This window comes from Mustela erminea, chromosome 6 (genome assembly GCF_009829155.1).
Source record: "Mustela erminea isolate mMusErm1 chromosome 6, mMusErm1.Pri, whole genome shotgun sequence".
NCBI lineage: Eukaryota > Metazoa > Chordata > Mammalia > Carnivora > Mustelidae > Mustela > Mustela erminea.
In genome coordinates this window covers 73247210-73265370 of record NC_045619.1, presented here as the reverse complement: position 1 = coordinate 73265370, position 18161 = coordinate 73247210, and the positions used below count along the sequence as shown (strand labels likewise).

At 40.0% G+C, this 18161-nt stretch overlaps 1 protein-coding gene and 2 long non-coding RNA genes across 14 annotated transcripts in view; 1 reads left to right on the top strand and 2 right to left on the bottom strand.

The window, feature by feature from the left end:
• The window catches only part of LOC116594491, a 45360-nt gene extending 41411 nt beyond the window's left edge, over nucleotides 1-3949 (top strand). Inside the window, exon 3 of the long non-coding RNA XR_004287250.1 lies at nucleotides 3878-3949. This is a non-coding gene — a long non-coding RNA (uncharacterized LOC116594491). The remainder of the gene's footprint in view (nucleotides 1-3877) is intronic.
• The window catches only part of BICD1 (BICD cargo adaptor 1), a 221608-nt gene that overhangs the window by 83607 nt on the left and 119840 nt on the right, over nucleotides 1-18161 (bottom strand). The window lies entirely within an intron of this gene.
• LOC116594490 lies at nucleotides 7164-17653 on the bottom strand. The gene is made up of 4 exons (XR_004287249.1): nucleotides 17643-17653; nucleotides 16651-16656; nucleotides 15465-15469; nucleotides 7164-8815 (listed from the first exon to the last, which is right to left on the bottom strand). It is a non-coding gene; the product is annotated as an uncharacterized LOC116594490 (long non-coding RNA).

Genomic DNA, 18161 nt, shown 5'->3' with positions numbered 1-18161 from the left:
AAAGAAACAAACAAACAAACAACATCATAGGGAAGAGAAAGCACATTTGCAGTACTGCAAATATTGATACTATAAATTTATATAGTTATTGAAAATAATCCACATATAAGTGGATTTTTTAAAACACAGTTTTAACCCATGTTATTTATGGGTCAGCTCTATTCCTAATGAGCTACTGACCAGTGTCTCAGCCATGCAATCTGTGGTGACTCAGAAGGTAAAGTTGAAAGTATTATAAATCCAAAAAATTTTGTCTGTAAAAGTGGGGAGGAGCAAAATACATCACCTCAAAAATGCCACTTTGGCCTGTGGATTATTTCTTGGGCTAAAGGCAATCATGGCCCAACAGACTTAAGAAGAGCGGCTCACCTTCCTCTTAACTGCCTAGGAAAATGGGCAGATGGAAGGCCTATACCAGGAGGCAGCTAATACCAAAGATAAATTTTTATCAGAAAGACCTGCATGGCAAAGCAAACACCAGTTTACCAAACATTTGCTCTACCCATCTTCCTGTGAATTGTCTTCCTCCCCTTTGAAGTCCCAGACCACTACCTTTTCTCCTTAGCTCAGGATGGCATGTAAGCCTCCACTGTCTATGGGTCTTGTGTCTTTGGGGCTCCTGTATGTAACAAATTTGTTTGCCTCCTGTTAACCTGTTTTATGTCAATTTAGTTATTAGAGCAGCCAAAAAACCTGGAAGAGAGGAAGGGAAAATTTGGGGCCCCTACAAAATTGTTAGAAATATTAAAATGATGCATTAAACATTTATCTAGTTTTGCTGGAGTATTTTCTCTGTAATTTTTTTCCTTTTGGATAAAATCAAATCAGAAGCTGTAAGTATAAACTAGTAAAAAATGCTTTTTTGCATATAGAAATGTTGTATTAAATCACTCATCTTATAGTTCCTATATAACAGTTAAGTCTGTAAAGGAAAATGCTTTATATTTTCAGTCTAAGAAAATAATTTACATTAAAAAAAACTCCTACTATCAAAGTCTGAAAGGACAGCATTCATATTTATACTCCTTTAAAAAAGCAACATTTAAGTCCAAAATATTATATATTCATGTAATTATTTCTCATATTATGTTTTAAATAAATCTGCCTTTCTAATATGATGTGTGTATATATATACACACATCATATATGTATGTATATACATATATATGTATATACATACATATATATATACTACCACTTAAATCTGATGATATATTAAATCTGATGATATAAGGAATAAATAATGACCACTTGATGTTGTAGGCATATTATTGATAACAGAGGTTCTCAAAGTGTAGTCCTATAACCAACAGCATCAATAGCACATAAGAAATGTTAAAAATGCAAATTCTCAAGCCCCAACCCAAATCTACTGAATCAGAAACTCCAGTAATCAATGTCTTAACAAGTTCTTCTGATGCATATGAAAGTTTTACAACCACTGGTCCAAATAAGAAAAATTGACTCACAACAGCTACATGCCAAAGAATGAAGCTGGATACTTCTTACACCACACACAGAAATAAACTCAAAATTGATTAATGACCTAAATTTGAGACCTGAAACCATAAAACTCCTAGAAGAAAACACAGGCAATAGTTTCTTGACATTGGCCATAGAAATATTTTTCTAGATATGTCTCCTCAGACAAGGAAAACAAAAGTAAAAATAAACTGTTAAGACTATCCCAAAATAAGAAGCAAAGGAAACCATCAACAGAACAAAAAGACAACCTACTAAATGGGAGAAAAGAGATGACATTTGCCAATGATATAACCAATAAGGGGTTAATATCCAAAATACCTAAACAACTTATACAACTCTACACACGCCCCCCAAAAAAGTAATTTGATTTAAAAATGGGTAGAGAAGGGTGCCTGGGTGGCTCAGTGGGTTAAGCCTCTGCCTTTGGCTCAGGTCATGATCCCAGGGTCCTGGAATTGAGCCCCATTTCGGATCTCTGCTCAGTGGGGAGCCTGCCTCCCCCCCACTCTCTGCCTGCCTCTCTGCCTACTTGTGACCTGTCAAATAAATGAATAAAATCCTTAAAAAAAATTAAAAAATAAAAATGGGTAGAGGACTTGAACAGACGTTTTTCCAAAGAAGCATACAGATGGTCAACAGACAATGAAAAGATCTCAACATCACTCATCATCAGGGAAATGCAAATCAAAACCACAATGAGGTATCACCTTACACCTGTCAGAATGGCTAGATTCAAAATGACAAGAAATAACAAGTGTTGGCACAGATGTGGATAAAAAGAAACCCTTATGCACTATTGGTGGGAATATAAACTGGTGCAGCCACTGTAGAAAGTGTAGAAAACTCTCCTCAAAAAATTAAAACTAGGGGCGCCTGGGTGGCTCAGTGGGTTAAAGCCTCTGCCTTCGGCTCAGGTCATGATCCCAGGGTCCTGGGATCGAGCCCCGCATCGGGATCTCTGCTCAGCGGGGAGCCTGCTTCCTCCTCACTCTCTCTCTCTCTGCCTGCTTCTCTGCCTACTTGTGATCTCTGTCAAATAAATAAATAAAATCTTAAAAAAAAAATTAAAACTAGAAGTACCATATAATCCAATAATTCTACTACTGGGTATTTATCCCAGGAAATGAAAACTCTAATTTTAAAAGACACACACACCCCTATGTCTATTGCAGCATTATTTACAATAGCCAAAATATGGAAGCAATGCATGAGTCCATCAACAGATGAATGGATAAAGAAAATGTGAGATATATATAATGGAATGTTATTCAGCCATAAAAAAGAATGAAATTTTACCATTTGCAGCAACACAGATGAGATAGAGAGTATAATGCTAGGCGAAATAAGTCAGTCAGAGAAAGACAAATGCTGTATGATTTTACTCATATGTGGAACTGAAGAAACAAAACAAGTGAGCAAAGGGGGGAAAAAAGAGACAAAGCAAAAAAGAGGTTCTTAATTATATAGAACAGATGGTTACCAGAGGGGAGGCAGGTGGGGGGATGGGTGAAATAGGTGAAGGGGATTAAGAGTACACCGACCTTGATGAGTACTGAGTAATGTATAGAATACTGTATACCTGAAACTAATTTAATATTGTATGTTAACTATACTGGAATTAAAATAAATTTTTTTTAAAAAGGAAGATATGATACACACACACACACACACACACACACAAGAATACTACTCAGACATAAGAAAGGAAGAGACCTTGCCATTTGTGACAACACAGATGGACCTAGAGGGTACAATGCTAAGTGAAATAAGTCAGACAGATAAAAACAAATACCATATGATTTCCCTCATGTGTGGAATCTAAAAAGCAAAACAAATGAATAAACAAAAAGCAGAAACAGACCCATAAATAAAGAGAACAAACTGATGGTTGTCAGAGGCAAGATGGGTAAGGGGATGGATGGGAAAATACAACAGAGATGTCATTCCACATCAGTAGGGAAAAGATGGGCTAGAAGACAATATAGAGTATGTTTGGGACCTTGTAGCAGAAAATTTCTCAAATAAGAAATAAAAATGGCTTACCATAAAGGGGAAGATTGATACACCTAAAATTCGATACAACCGTTTACATAAATATCATTTACAATAAAGTTAATGAAAAGATAAGCTTCTAAACAGGAATAGATATTTCTCACACATATTGACAAAGATTCATATTTCATATTTATTCATTCAACAACCATGTGTTGAGTGCTTATGTGCCAGGCACTATTTTAAGTGTTAGGATATAGTAAACACAATAACAAGACCATGGAGATCTCTGCTCTCTTGAACGTACATGCCTTGCTGACAAGAGACCTAGCAATAAGTACATCATGCAGTTTACTTACTTAAATTGTGGGTAAATTAAATACATTATGTTTAAATACAGGGACCCAAAAGAAGAAAGTCTGAAAGTTGGGCAAGTGTCAAACTGTCAGCCTCTGACGTCAGCCACTCTCAGACCAGGAAAGTGACCAGAAGCATCCGGAGTCCTGTCAACTGCAACAGAATTCAAGCCTTGGTGCCAGGCTTCTCACTGCAGGGCTCTGAGTCCCGCAAGGCCATCGTGGTATTAGTCATTAACTTCTCGCTCATTCTAAATTCCATGCCAGCTGTATTGCTTTGGCTTCTGGACCAAATGGGTTCCCAGAGTATCTTTTAGCTGGTGGGGTTCAACTGCTGTTCTGGCAGCCCACATGAAGGAGCTTTTGAGAGTCTGATCATATTTCATGAGGAAATGAATTTTAGAACTCGGCCCAATTATAATCACTATGCTGAAAAGCAAATCCTCTGTCTGTCGTAAAATTGACAATGACCACACTTAAGTAAAATTTGAAATTTTTGAACAATATAATTCCAAGAGTGTTTCTGAAACAAGAAAATCTTCCAGTAGGTAGAACGCATTTCTTTGATGAAACAGCTCCCACCCTTTTCTCCCCAGCAGCACAGCAGGGTGCTATCAAAATAGATTGTTTGTGGGGGAAAAAAAAAAAAGATTGTATAGGATTGAACTGTAGGGCTATGACCTTGGAGGGGAAATGACTGATTGCACAGAAATAATGCAAAAGAAATGGACTCTGAGCTTAGATGAGGAAATCTGTATATATCATCATTAAAAGTTTAAGCCAATTTGTGAGAAGCAATGGAAGATCCTCACAGACTATGGCTAGAAGAACTAATGTACAAATAAATGGAGAGATGACATACTAACTCACCATTCTGCCTAACAAGCTATGAGATATGTGTTCTGGGTCAAGTAACAGCACACATGCTTTATACTTTAGAATTCCATTCTCCATTCTAATTCACTTAAGCTGGAAGTGAGGATGGAAGTGTCTGTTCTTGAAGCAAACTGCTGACTGAGACTGAAAATTTGCCTAGCAGAACCTCTTCGAAACTGAGGAATGGCACTGTCGTTTTTCATTAATTACAGCATTTAGCTCTTAACCAACAAAGAACTGAATGAAGTTAAAAGTCTCAGTTTATAGTGACTTAATTTTTTGCTCTTTTAACCAAGATGCCTGTGTGAGAACTTATGCTTTTAATCATGATAAAGTAACTTTAATTTCAAGTTTGTAAACAATTAAAAATCTGAACAAAGTAAATGAAACAGCTGTTTTCAAACATTGAATGACACCCATATATAGGCCTGTGATTTCTGGAAGAAGGAAAACAGATGAGGTAAGCACTACAAAATACCCCAACTTTCTGCCTAGAGATGCCAGGAGAGGGAACCCAGAGGCACAGCTGAGGTGAGCGGACAGAGTTTAGAGCTCAGGAAGCTGAGGTGGCTGGAAGCTTCAGGACAGAATTCTGGAAAGGAGAGAGCCACACAGAAAAGGGAAAATCCACATAGGGGAGTCCTTGAATTCTTCCTATGTATGAGGCTGCACATGTCTTTCTATCCCAAACATAATGCAAACCACTGGAATTACAAAGAAACGTAGGAAGACTCTGTCTTCCGGGGGCTCAAATATAGTGAAGAATTTCCGATTGGTAGTGATTTCCGCTTCTTGTCTCCTCTTATTTATACTTGTAGTTAGTTCTCTGACAAGTCTTAAATTCTGTTTAATTTCTGAACACATTTTTTACTGTAACAAATGTTAGAATGTTATCAAATTCTGTATAAATCTGATTTTTTAATGGAGAAAGTACTGTAATCATATATCCACCCATCCATTCATTCTTTTTATTAGTTAGATGATACTCCTTGAATGTATATAATATGTAAGAAATTGTATAGGTTCTGTTGTTATAAAAAGTATAAGACATTGCCTCTGTCTCCAAGAGTTTATAATTTAGGTGGGGAGATGTACTTAAGAGCTAATAATATTTAACACGTATTGCATCCTGGTATGCAAGTACTGTTACTTTGTAAGTATTTCATATGTAATAATTCATTTACTCCTCCTAACATTAAGAGGTAGGTATTATTATGATCATCACAATTTTATAGACAAATAAACTGAGGCGTTAGAAATATTATGTAATTTACTTAAAGACTTACACCTCATAGGTTGCAGAGCCAGAATTTCAAGACTTAAAATTTAACTCCAAAACAGCTGCTATAGCATATTACTGGTACTTAAAAAAATGAACTGTTTAAGGAGTATTTATCGGGGGGGCCCACTGTATACAAAGCTGTCTGCTAGGCAGTGAAATTTTGAAGTATATAGGACAATCCCCAGTTTCAAGAAATTTACAGTCTACATAATCAACATTAAAATAATTATTAAGGATTAATATCTGAAAAACTCATAACATAGCATATGACTCCTGCAGGAAAAAATGCATTATGAGTCTCAAACGTCTGTATGCATTAACTTTAGGACCACTTTATTGCCAGGTTAGAACTGGCTCTAAACCATGTCACATGTGGGGCACCTGGGTGGCTCAGTGAGTTAAAGCCTCTGCCTTCGGCTCAGGTCATGATCCCAGGGTCCAGGGATCGAGCCCCGCATTGGGCTCTCTGCTCAGCAGGGAGCCTGCTTCCTTTCCTCTCTCTCTGCCTTCCTGTGATTTCTGTCTGTCAAAATGGATAAAATCTTTTAAAAATAAATAAAGAAAGAAATAAACCATGTCACATGTAATTATTTAGCAAGCATTTTTAAAATGTGTTACTAATTGGAAAATGTTTTCATATTCTTCTTTAGAATATGTTTTTAAAAGATATTTAAGTAATCTCTATACCCAACATGAGGCTCGAACTCACAGCCCTGAGATCAAGAGTCACACACAGTCCACTGACTGAGCCAGTCAGGCACCTTTTATAGCATATTATTATTATTATTATTTTTTTTTATTTGACAGAGAGAGATCACAGTAGGCAGAGAGGCAGAGAGAGAGGAAGGGAAGCAGGCCCCCTGTTGAGCAGAGAGCCCGACGTGGGGCTCGATCCCAGGACCCTGAGATCATGACCTGAGCTGAAGGCAGCGGCTTAACCCACTGAGCCACCCAGGCGCCCCTATAGCATATTATTTTTAAAGATTTTACTTATTTATTTGACAGAGAGAGACAGACAGCGAGAGAGAGATCACAAGCAGGGGGAGTGGGAGAAGGAGAGGGAGAAGCAGGTTTCCTGCTGAGCAGGGAGCCTGATGTGGGGCTCGATGCCAGGACCCTGGGATCATGACCTGAGCCAAAGGCAGACACTTAATGACCAAGCCACCCAGGCACCCCCAATACTTTTTTCTATTTAAAACATTCACCAGTTTTGAAATAAATGTTCCTTTCATGCTGTTTGGTCTCCCACTGTCTGAATTTTTCAGGGCTGCTGCATCAAATTCCCACAAACTTGGTGGCTTAAACAATAGAATGTATTTTCTCACAGTTCTAAAAGCCTAAAGTCTGAAATTAAAGGTCCAGCAGAGTCACACTCCTTCTGGAGGCACACTCCTTCTGGAGACTCCAGCAGAATCACACTCCTTCTGGAGGGGAGAATCCTTCCTTGCCTGTTCCAGTGTCCAGTGGCCTTCCTCAGTTTACCTCAACAGAACTCTAATCTCTGCCTCTGTGTTCACATGGCCTTCTTTCCTGTCTCACCTCCTTTTCTCCTCTGATAAGGGCACTTATCATTGGATTCAGGGCCCACTCTGCTCCAGGATGACCTCATCTCAAGATCCTCACCCTAATTACATTTGCAAAGACCTTTCCTCCAAATAAGATCCCATTCTGAGGTACCAGGTATTAGCCTGGGCTGAGCTGTGTGACCTATATTAAATCATGTGCACGTGTAGATACGCATATACATACATAATCCAAAACCAAATTTCATGAAACAATGCTTAGTGGAAAGGGTGGACCACTAGTCAATCCACTATACCCACCTTAATTATTCTTTTTGTTGTTGTTGTTTTGCTAATGTTAAGTGTTGGGAGGAAGCCGGAGGGCATGGCAGTGGGGGATGGGGGTGTCAGGGGTGTGGGGGGATGCCTTGCTAGTAGCAGGGATAGGGACAGAGAAGGTTATGGAAGACTGAAGAGGAACCTCGGAGGAAATAGAAGACACAGATAACAGAGCAGCCGAAGAGTTCATGAGTCCTCAGGCTCGATATATACTCAAGGGATCAAGAAAAGAGTAGGCAGGAAAGGAGACAACATGAAGAAAAAAAACCAAAAAACAAAATGTCAAGGCAATGGGGAAGGATGGGGACAGTGTTCAGGGATGCTTGGTAATGAGCTCCATCCACCTATGAAAGGGCATTTACAGGAGAAGCATATACGCAGACAAAGATAAATAACCTTGTTATCTAAGCCCAGGACTTAAAACGAGGTTACATATAATAGTAACAACCTAGGTATCTCCCATCCCTGCCTCTTATCAGCTATGGTAGTATCTCTTCAGTGTAAACTCTACCTTATCCCCATAATTCTTTCCGGGACTCTCCCTCAGCTGTCCTCCTGGGCTCAGAAACATGTCCTGTCAAGGCATCACCCATTTCCTTCCTCTCCTGCTCTGGTCTCTCCCAGCAATGTCCACTGCTAGGCCTTCACTGCCTGTCAGCTGGCAGGAAAGGGCCTCACTGCTGCCTCTGCTGGTCCCGATGGGTCTCTTCCCTCCATGTCCCAGCAGGCCTTGCTGCCTGATCATGCTGGGCTCTCCGGACCAGCACTTCCCTAGGCGCCAAATCTTTTCCAGGCACCAACACCACAGAAGTGGCGCAATCCTCTTGGTACCAAAATGGGTCTGGTCCTGAAAATGCAAAAGCCTCACTGAACTCCATAAAAATGTGGAGACACTGTTTTCCTTCCCCTTTAGTATTACCCTTTTCCACTTGGTTTTCAATTAGCAATGATCGCGCCTTGGATAAACCTCATTGGCTACGATACTGTAACAACGCCACTGTGTCACGGTGGTGACAGATTTTACTCTGTGTCTCGCAGTCTCCATACCCTCTTCCTACAGCAACACGCATACAACCCATGCCATGCATGTACAGAAAAACCACCACGAGAATTCACACAGATCTGAGCAGGACACACATCTGAGTGAGAAACACTGAACTAGAACTGCCTTTTGACAGTGGATGGATTTCTGGGTTAAGGGAAGACAAGAAACAGGAAGGGAAAAACACAGAAATAAATGCTTATTACCACCTACACTCTGCACATCTAGGAATCTTTGCACAAGTTTTGGATACGTTCTCCAGGACAGGGCCTGGCACGCTGGTGATCAATAAATACTTATTTTTTTTTTAAGATTTTATTTATTTATTTGACAGAGAGAGATTACAAGTAGGCAGAGAGAGAGAGGAGGAAGCAGGCTCCCTGCTGAGCAGAGAGCCCGATGCGGGACTCGATCCCAGGACCCTGAGATCATGACCTGAGCCGAAGGCAGCGGCTTAATCCACTGAGCCACCCAGGCGCCCCAATAAATACTTATTAAATGAATCCATGAGATAGAGGAATTGATCCTCACGAAACCATGTGCGTGGGACTCGCCAGGTAATGAAGGCCCTGTTCCCAGCTCTCATGCTCAGAGCTCTCCTTCCTGCACCTGCAGGAGGCTCACTCACATTTGCCCAGCTAAGAGACTATGATACTTTGAATCAGAGGTCTGTTTGCCTAAAAGGTTATTCTGATTGAAATAGAAAGTCAGCCAAGGAAAGAGGAGTCAGGGAAACGTCCAGATACTTAAGCAGTCTAAGTTTTATTTAAGGCCCTTGGGCAAAAGCAGTAATTGCACAGGCTTAAATCAGTGAGGGAAAGCAGATGCTGCTCACCCACACAACAGACTGTCCTGGGAATCCTAAAAAGCTTAGACAGAAATTCAGTCTGGAAAACTAACCAGTAGCATTCAGCAGAGCAGAGACAAGTAACATGATCAAGAGCAATGTTTTCAAGTTGTGGCCTGTGACCCAGCAGGGGTTTTTGAAATCAATTTAGAGGGTTGATTCCAGCATTTTTTTAAAAAATCAAATAATAGAATAGGGTAATTAGGATAGACTAGAAGAGGTGATATCAGTATGCATTGCAGAAAGTAACTTTAATGAAATTCTGCTTTGGAGTGTGTATGTATATGTCTATTTACACCTGCAAACAAGTGTGTACACCTGCATGCATATGTGTGCATATGATGAGGAGTATGTAAAAGGTACTATTTATTGGGGGCTATGTTACAAATGTCTGGAAGGCACAATTGCAGAGAAGGCAGCCATCAGTCACAGTCATGAAGAACTGGTGAGTGCATATCCCACCTAGGGGGGTAGCTGCCATTTAGCTCCAAATGGTTCTTGCTATAGCTTATGATTTCCAAGAGAAGCCACAAATCTGTATCTTCGTGAAATGTCATGATTTTAGAAGGTTAGCAACTAATTCAACTAAACAAACAACAAAAAAGTGCTGTGTTTGTGTGTGTATGTGTGTGTGTGTGTAAGTGTTGAAAACAGCCCACAGACAAACAGTCTGGGCTCTCCATCCCAGAGTAATATTCTTATAAAGCTACTCTGCAGAAAGAGATCTTACTGGTCCCTCTCTTGTTTGTAAATAAATATAAGCCCCTCCCTTTCAGAAGATTATATAATGCTGCCACTAGCACCAGTCTTGAACACATGATGTGTTTGGTCAGTGGAACGTGAGTGCAAGTGAAGTGCCTGCCCCCTCTTGAGCAGAAGCTTAAAGAGCTTATATGTGACCATCATATCACTGCCTCTCTTTTCTCTCTGCCTGGAAACCAGCAATGCACCATGTAGGAGCTATGCTTGTAGCCAAGCTGCCAGAACGCTGGGGATGTGGAACAGAGCCACTGACCATCAGAAATAGGCAAGAAGCAAAAGCAACAATTAAATCTTGTTTTAACTACTGAGATTGTCAAGTCATGCAACACTCCCTATAGGTTGACGTAGCCTCTGTTCACTGACACAGTGATTTATACAGATATTTCATAATCAAGTTTATTAAGTAATGTTTCCAGTGATCCTTTTGTTAATATCTTTTTTGAAAAATAGCATATCAGGGGCACCTGGGTGGCTCAGTGAGTTAAAGCCTCTGCCTTCGGCTCAGGTCATAATCCCAGGGTCTTGGGATCGAGCCCTGCATCGGGCTCTCTGTTCGGCAGGGAGCCTGCTTCCTCCTCGCTCTCTGCCTGCTTCTCTGCCTACTTGTGATCTCTGTCAAGTAAATAAATAAAATCTTAAAAAAAAAAAAATAGGGGCACCTGGGTGGCTCAGTGGGTTGAAGCCTCTGCCTTCAGCTCGGGTCATGATCCCAGGGTCCTGGGATCGAGCCCCACATCGGGCTCTCTGCTTAGCGGGGAGCCTGCTTCCTCTTCCTCTCTCTCTGCCTGCTTCTCTGCCTACTTGTGATCTCTATCTGTCAAATAAAATAAATAAAATCTTTAAAAAAAATAGCATATCAAATGACCAATAGACATATTAAAAGGGCCTCGATTTTATTACTCATCAGGAAAATGTACATTAAAACCATGATACGAACCAATATACACTCACAAGAGTGGCAAAAATGAAGAGAAACAATTACCAGGTACTGCTGAAGATGTAGCATAACCAAAGCCTCACATATTAGGTATGTACACTGGTACAATCACTTTGGAAAATTGTTTGGCAGTCTCTACTAAGCTGAACAGGTATAAAACTCCACAGCACTCCTAACTCCTAGACATATAACTAACAGAAATGCACACATACATGCACAAGGATGATTAGAGAAACATTATTCCTAATAGCCAAATGTCTCAATTTCGACACAAGAAAAGATGCCAACATCACTCATCATCAGGGAAATGCAAATCAAAACCACAATGAGATCATTTTATACCTGTCAGAATGGCTAGAATCAAAATGATAAGAAGTAACAAGTGTTGGCACAGATGTGGATAAAGGGAACCCTTGTGCAGTCTTATTGGGAATATAAATTGGTGTACTGACCATGGAAAACAGTATGGACCCTCCTCGAAAAATAAAAATAGAAATTCCATGTGATTAGTAATTCTGCTATTGAAATGAAAATACTAATTAGTAAAGATATATGTGCCCCTATGTTCATTGCAGCATTATTTACAACAGCCAAAATATCCCAAGTGTCCATCCAAGATGTGATACACACACACACACACACACACACACACACACACACACACACTCTCTCAATGCAGCCACATGCGGCCACTTAAATGAATTATACAAACATAAGGTTCTATTGTATAACTACACTAAAATTTATTGATTTCACTATGAGTGGAGATTTTGATTGTTTTCAGTCTTCTTTACTACAAACACTGCTGCTGTAAACTTTATTGTATGTGCCTTCTAATTCAAAAGTGTCAAGTTTTCTCAGGTACATACCTAGGATTGGAATCACTACATCTTAGGATCTATATATCTTTAGTTTTACTTGATAAGACCAACAGTTTTTCAAGGTAGTTGTACCAAGATACACTCCCACCCTCAATGTTTGAGAGTTCCTAGTGACCCCCATCTTTACTAGCATTTGGTATTACCATATATTTTTAATAACCTGGCACAGTCTTCAAAGAGATAGAGGAGCTCGACAAAATGCTAACACAAGTTTGTACGATTACTGGATCTACAGTGAGAAATACAGGCAAGATTTTATGTTCCAGAACAAATTAAATAATTTTATATGTATAGAATTATATATATTTCTACTTCCCTAACAACATGTTTAATCTTTCAACACAGCTGTGGAATTTCTGGAAAAATTGCAATTCTAATCTTAGTGCTCCTTAGAAAAGATTTTATAATATTGAAAAGAAACATTAAATGTTTATTTTTGCTTGGTGCTGAATTGCAAAATTATTACATACCTGAGTTTTGTTGCTACAATTCAAGAAAATCAAACTAATATTGAATGAGAATATGTTAGTGCCCGTGTTTCTTATCTCATCTAATCGTAACTTCCTTTTTACAGATAAGAAAAAAATAAGAGTTAATTCTTTGATAAGAGCCAATTGGTGGCTGGGTCAGAGTCCAAATTCAGGTCAAATACCTTTATCTCCAATAATCACCACTATTTCTTTTTACAATTTTCCTTCTGATCTATTATTTTTTCAATTTTTCAAGGTAAAGAAACTTTGTCTTGTTGATTTTGTGTATCATTTGGGAAAAAGTAAATCTTACTTAAGGGTTTAAAATCTAAAGCGTAGTGAAACGGAGTAATTCCTTGCCCTCCCATTTTCTCCTGCACTGTGGTTTTCGATCTGATGTGAAGATAATGATCGTATGTATACCAGAGGTTGTCTGAAAGGATTTGATTACAGAAATAATAGTAAACCCTTGGCACAGTGCTTCCTACATAGTAGGTGTTCAATACACACCAGCTATTATTTTTTTTAAAGATTTTATTTATTTATTTGAGAGAGAGAGATCACAAGTAGGCAGAGAGGCAGGCAGAGAGAGAGGAGGAACAGGCTCCCCGCTGAACAGAGAGCCTGATATGGGGCTCGATCTCAGGACCCTGAGATCATGACCTGAGCTAAAGGCAGAGGCTTAACCCACTGAGCCACCCAGGCGCCCCGACACACCAGCTATTATTAACGTGAACACACATGCCGACTTTTATTAAGGGTAACACTTTAACAAGCCTGGCATTTTACTACTGATCTTTGGCTTCTTTGTATCCAGCAAAGCATCTGGCACAAACCAGCTAGTCCAAGGAGTAACTGTGGCTGGGTGTCCGGGAAGTCCTATGAGGGAAGACATTTAGCTGAATGCTGAGAATGAGCGGGCCATCTGGGGCAAAGCACTGCAGGGAGAGGGGACAGCAAGAGCAAAGGCTCCAAAGAAGGAGGCCCCAGCAAGGAGGCTCAGGTGCTGAGGCAGGGTGGGTCAGGGAGAGTGCTACTGTGCATTTGGGAGGTAAGCACCTGGCTCATCATGACCTTGTAGAAAGAATAGTTATAGTACCCAATTCACTGCTCCCTCATTAGAAGATTTTTAAGGCAGTGAGTAATATGGCACAAACAAATATCTGTAGAATATATGAGCATTAAAAGGGTCACATTAGTAATTAAACCTCCATTACTTTAAAAAGGGATAAAGCTTTTGCATGGATAGAGCCTTTTCCAACTTCAACCAGCTGACTGGCCCATTGTAGCTGCCAGGTACTGTATTGTTGCTCCCTCCCCAAATTCACGTGTAAGTCCTAACCTCTGCCAATGTGATGGAGATGGGTCCTTCGGGAGGTACTTAGAATTATTACCTTATGAGGGATGGGATTTCAGAAGGCACCAGACAGCTTGCTTCCTCCCTGGCACCCCGCTCCCCAGCCTGAGCACAGAAGGAAAAGCAGTGTGAGGACGCAGCAAGAAGGCTGCTTTTACCACAAACCAAATTGGCTGGAATCTTATCTTGGCTTTCCCAGCCTCCAGAACTTTCAGATATAAATTTCTGTTATTTAAGCCACCCAGTCTGTAATTTTGTTACGGCAGCCTGGGCAGACTAACGCAGTGGCCAAGATTTAGTCACGGGAGAATAAATGAGGCTCAGTCAAAACACTGAAGGGATCGCAAGGCTTTTGCTTTGGGAGAAGAAAATGCCCCTCGGCAGCTCAGAGACAAATAAACTGAAGACGAATTGAAGAAGAACAAAAAAGGGAATCGCTTTTCAAGCAATGTTATCTGTTGGTTCACTGCTCCATTCTAACTGCACAACGGGAAACTAGAAAAAGGTACTCACTGAATTCCAAAAAACTGGGCCCAGATTTCATTCATCGGATTCCAGGCTCAGTCCAGCAAGAGGCAGATGATGTGACTGTCCCCAGCTGAGTGAGACAGTGACGCAAGCACAGGTACTGATTAGCAGCATGTTGAAGGGAGGAGGAAAGAGCTCTTACTGTGTTGCTGGTGGGTTTTCAAACAGTTATTACAAATGAATATATCAAAATATGGCACCTATTAAGAGGTTTAAATTTCTTTTCTTTATGCAACACATACTTTCCCAAGCAAATGTTCTTCGATGAGGACCAGACACTCTTCTGGATGCTTGGGATAAGAGCAGTGAATATGGCAGATATGATCCCTGACTACAAACAGCGTATACTGCAGTTGGAGGAAAACAGAAAATAAACAAAAGAAACCCAGAGAAGCTCACATGGTGGAAAAAAATGTTAAGAATAAAATAAAATAAAAATGTGCTAGAGAGTAACTAGGGACCTGTGTCGGTCACTATTCACCAATGGCCTGTGACTCATAAATAACAATCACCTTTGACTTTTTTTTTTTTTTTTTTTTTTGGTCCTTGAGAAAGGAAACATTCTAATCACTTTTGGCCAAAAACAATAAAATACTAATCCATGGTTCTACTTGGGCTGTTATCATTCTTAATGCTAAATGTTTTCTTTTCTTTTAATAGCAAGTTTATTTATTTATTTTTAAGATTTATTTATTTATTTACTTGACAGACAGAGATCACAAGTAGGCAGAGAGAGAGTGGGAAGCGGGCTCCCTGCTAAGTAGATAACCCAAAGCGGAGCTCGATCCCAAGACCCTGGGATCATGACCTGAGCTGAAGACAGAGGCTTTAACCTACTGAGCCACCGAGGCACGGCCGCTTAATTCTTTTTTTTTTCTTTTAAAGATTTTATTTATTTACTTGACAGACAGAGATCACAAGTAGGCAGAGAGACAGGCAGAAAGAGAGGGGGAAGCAAGCTCCGTGCCAAGCAGAGAGCCCGATGTGGGACTCGATCCCAGGCCCCTGGGATCGTGACCTGAGCCGAAGGCAGAGGCTTAACCCACTGAGCCACTCAGGTGCCCCCGCTTAACGCTTTCTTAATTTCCTAATCAGCAGCAAACTGCTGCCTTTTTTTTTTTTTTTTTTAAACATGGTTTGGTGGAAATCTACCATATTATTATGCTGTTATTTCTGGACGTAGACAGAATCCATTTTTTTTCCTTAAAAAGGAAAAATAACCATGAACTAATAGGTCATTCAAGTGTCCTCAAACCCAAAGGTATTATTTACATCTTTATATTTCCCAACAGGTGGTTGTTTTTCAATCTAAACATTCCTTCTAGTCTATACTAGAAAGTCAATTTGGGCAACATTTCCTAATCTTCCCTTCTGACTTAAGAATAATCAGACCACTGGATAGTTTTAATATTTCTTTTCCACACTTGCCATTCCTCTGGCAAAGGTCTTTACAGCTACTGGAGAGAGAACTAGAAGCAATGTCGGCTGCTTCTTCAATGTCCTGATTCTAAGATCGAAGCCCAGTGATTGATTGCTCCAGCACTGGAATTTGGAATTTCACCTTCTCAGAGAATTTAATCAAATCAGGGCTTTGTGATGTTCTTTAAATAATTCTTAAACACTATAGGAGTCAGGTTAAAGTTAGGTATTTTTTGGTACTGTAGTTCCATCTACCTTCCTTCCTTCTTTCCTTCCTTCCTTTCTTTTTAAGATCTCTATTTACTTATTTGAGAGAGAGAACACACAGAGAAAGAGTGAGAGGGAGAAGCAGACTCCCCACGGAGTGGAGAGCTTGACGTGGGGATCAATCCCAGGACCCCAAGATCACGACCCTGCCAATGGCAGATGCTCAGCTGACTGAGCCACTCAGGCACCCTGGTAGTTCATGCTTCTTGATAAGAAAAGCTGAGGGAGGGGCCCCTGGGTGGCTCAGTGGGTAAAGCCTCTACCTTTGGCTCAGGTCATAGTCTCAGGGTCCTGGGATCGAGCCCCACATCGGGCTCTCTGCTCAGCATGGAGACTGCTTCCTCCTCTCTCTGCCTGCCTCTCTGCCTACTTGTGATCTCTGTCTGTCAAATAAATAAAATAAAATAAAATAAAATAGAAGAGCTGTCAGACTGAGCACCCATTAGCAGGAAAAAAATTAGACTGGAAATTCTGAGTAGGTATTATGAACTTTCTACTTCAAATACAAAATAACTTTCGTCTTGAGTTTTACAATGTCTAGTTGTATCACTGGTTCCCATATTTCATTTTAGAGAATACATATGAAAGCAATGATTTTAATTTTGGAACAGTTGATAAAGAAAAAGTCTTCTTACTTGAGGACAACTGAACTACTGACTTTAAAATTCCTCCTAGAAGAAATATTAAAACAGCACAGGAAAAGAAAAGGGAGCCTGAGCGTGTCTTCCAAATGGTACTATCTATCAAAAATGCAGGCAGATTGATAAACTAAAAATAAAAATGTCACCAAAATAATTGAAACAAAAGATAAAATAAGAGAAAAACAGTACTAGTAAATCTTAAACATTGCCACATTGCAATAACTACAAAGTGATTTGTACCTACCTACCTAAGAGTGATTTGTACCTACCTACCTAAGAGTAGGTAGACAGATTAACAGGATAGAACAGAAATAAGATAAAATAGGAAAGACAGTATAGAAAACGCAATACACTGAGGATAGGATAATGTAGGTGTTCTTTCAGAAAAGAAAATACATATCCTTAAGAAAGGAATTGATTTTTTTTTAAAAAGGGAAATTACCAAGAAAATCACTCAGACCAAAGAATGCTTTATTTATTCAGAAGCTACATATATAGCAACTTTCTTGGACCTGATAGGAAACCCTTAGACTACTGAATATTTAGGTTTCAGGAGGCTAGTCAAAACCTACTGCTGACTAATCAAGCAAAAGGAAATTTGACTATAGTCTTGCAAATTTTAAAAATATTTTATTTACTTATTTGATAGGGATAGGGACAGAGCACAAGTGCAGGGGGAGGGAGAGAGGGAGAGGGAGAAGTGGCTCAGTGAGTACCTCAGAGAGGAAGAAGAGGCTCAGTGGGTTAAGCCTCTGCCTTAGGCTCAGGTCATGATTCCAGGGTCCTGAGATCTAGCCCCGCATCTGGCTCTTGCTCAGCAGGGAGTCTGCTTCCCCCTTCAGTCTCTTTGCCTGCCTCTCTGCTTACTTGTGATCTCTGTCCGTCAAATCAATAAATAAAATCTTTTTAAAAAGGCGGGTGCACCTGGATGGTTCAGTGGGTTAAAGCCTCTGCCTTCCGCTCAGGTCATGATCCTAGAGTACTGGGATCAAGCCCCACATTGGGCCTCTCTGCTCAGCTGGGAGCCTGCTTCCTCCTCTCTCTCTCTGCCTGCCTCTCTGCTTACTTGTGATCTCTGTCTGTCAAGTAAATAAATAAAATCTTAAAAAAAATAAAAGTCTCTTAAAAAAAATAATAAATTCCCCGCTGAGCAGGGAATCTGCAATGGGGCTCCCTAT